Source organism: Chiloscyllium punctatum, chromosome 8, assembly GCF_047496795.1.
Source record: "Chiloscyllium punctatum isolate Juve2018m chromosome 8, sChiPun1.3, whole genome shotgun sequence".
Classification (NCBI taxonomy): Eukaryota; Metazoa; Chordata; class Chondrichthyes; order Orectolobiformes; family Hemiscylliidae; genus Chiloscyllium; species Chiloscyllium punctatum.
The window spans coordinates 50,427,753-50,430,427 of NC_092746.1; positions in this window are offsets into that span (position 1 = coordinate 50,427,753).

Here is a 2,675-nt window from a genome sequence, read left to right on the forward strand (position 1 = left end):
GCTGCAGGTTCGAACTTAGCCCAAATGAGTGTATTGACAGTCCTCTATCTGTGATTTTACGTGAAATTAGCTTTGCTGGTAGTCATCTAGTTTGCAGTAAGAACACATTGAGAATGATGATTTTCACACAATCTTGGAATGTGACAGCATATCCACACTCTTCACCACTGATGCATGTGGCAGCTGCATATACCATCTACAAGGTGCACTGCAGCAACTCACCAAGCTCATTCTACTGCAGCTTCCAAACTCATGATCTCCATTTGTTAGGGCAGCAAATGCCTGGAAAAATCACCTACAAGTTCCGCCCTGACGTGGAACTGTATCCCTATTCCTTCACTAGTACTGGGTCAAAATCCTGGAATTCCTTTCTTAACAGAATGTTCCTGCACCCCAAGGACTGCAACAATTCAACAAGACAGCACGCAACCACCACACTCTCCAGGACAATTTGGGATGGGAAATTAAATGCTGGCACATTACCCTTAAATGAATCAAAAATTACAGGGGCATCAGATCAAAGTTACAGTTTATTCACCTCAAGAGTCACTAGTTTGATTTGATAATGTTCACTCCCCATACCCAATATCATTCTGTTTGTGGTGAAGGGACTTTTGAAACAACAAAAAACATCACAAAAGCTCCAGCAGAAGGTGTTTTTGCACACTTACACTTAAAATGCCATGGGCATTTGTGTGCTTAAATAAATCTGCCCAGATTCTGCTATTATTTGGGTGGAAATCTTGTGAAGCAATAAATATAACATTATGGTAGTTTGATAGGAGTTGAATTAGCCATGAACGTTTTTTTTAAATTTCAGATTTTTCTATCTTTGTTTAGACTGTGCACTTACTTTTTTCTTTTTCGTTGATTTCTTTTTTGCTGATTTCTTTTTGGAAGGCGGGCTTTCATTCTTTGATTTTTCTGTCCTCTTTTCTTTTTCTTTGCCAGATGTGTTAACTTTTGGTCCAAATTCAACTAGCTGTCCCTGGCACTTCAACTACGGAACAGAAAATTTAAAAATGGTCAAACTGTGGTTCTTTTTGAAAGGGTTACTGAAATTGTAGCTGTAAAGCACTTTTATTCATATTCATTTTCCTGTCTCCTTTGAACAGAAGCCTCTCCCATATTTCAAAACCAATTAAACTTGAGGCAGGAATTGGAGATGTGGGAGCCAAAATTAAACAGGAGTTGTGTATAAGGATGAGGCATTTCAGTGCCCAGATATCATTTACATTAGTCAGTGCTGACTCCTGCATGGACAGTAGGTATAAACCTAGTGTGAAGTTACAAACAATAGAGGAAGTTTGACCTTCCCATCTGTTGGGTGCAGTGTAGGTGTAGAGCTAAGATGGCAATTGGTGAGTTCCCCTTTTGCTTCCATCTCTGCCACTTTTTTATTTGACTGAATTTAGTCATAGGGTGACCTACCAAAGGAGCATATGCCTAATTTTAAGTGTCATGTCTCACGACTGGATATGCATCTTGAGCTGCACAGACAATTTTAAGAGCTGACATCATCCAGGATCCTGGCTGCAGGAGTCCCAGCTAAGTGACTTTTAACTTCTGTACCTTAGTTTGGAGGCGAGTCATACTGGACTCAATATACACATTGTTTCTTTCTCAACAGACCTGGGTTTTTCTACAGCACTTGAATCCACAGCACTTTGCTTTTATATGAGGATAAATGGCTTTCATTGCCATAAGGCTTCAATCCTGCTCCTAATTGCTGATATACCACCACTTTCCCCAAAACTATACTTTGTCATGGATTGTCTCTCAGTAGCAGTTTCATTTGTGCTCACTTTGATTCTCATTAATCGTTACGTAGTCAGTGGTCAGAATCGCAGCATAGAAGAAAGACCTGGGTGTTCGTCCCTAACTCTCATTTTTTTGGAAGGCTGAAGTAATCTGTCCATTTTGGTTCCCTTGTGTCTGAGTTAAAATTAGCTCTTTGGTTACATCTCTAAGCCACTGACCTCTGTAATGCTGCAGTTGAATTCTATATTGTTCCCCCATAGGGATGGATACACAGTTACACGTGAAGGTGACTTTAAAGTAAATGTCTGTCCAGTACCTGCAAAGCACAAATCAGGAGTGTAATGGAATATTTCCCACTGGATGAGTGCAGCTTCAAGAACAATCAAGAAGACACTATCCAAGACAAAGCAGTCTCAAACTGTTATTTCATCCACCACCTAAAACGTTTACTCCCTTTACAACCCATGTACAGTGGCAGCTGTGTGTACTATGTATAAGGTGCACTGCAGTAGTTCATTGAAGCTCTTCCAACAGCACCTTCTGAATCCATGACCTCTACCATAAGGAAGAATAAGAATAGTGATTTACCAGCACTGCAAGTTCACATCCATACTACTCACTATGCTGAGTCAAAATCAAGGAACTGCCTTCATACAACACTGGATATCCCTACACACCAGGACTGCAGCAGTTCAAAAATGTCAAAGCCTTCTTCAGGGCAGTTAGGGATGGGGCAGTAAGTACTGGCTTAGCCACATCCCATATACAAATAGAAAAGACAAGGAAAACTGTGGTGCTTAAAATACATGGTGACCAGCAGTGATTCTAAATGAACTAACTGGAATTTTTTTTAAATATTCATTCGTGGGAACATATAGATAATGCAGTTACTCCCCTTTTGACAAAGGCATTGC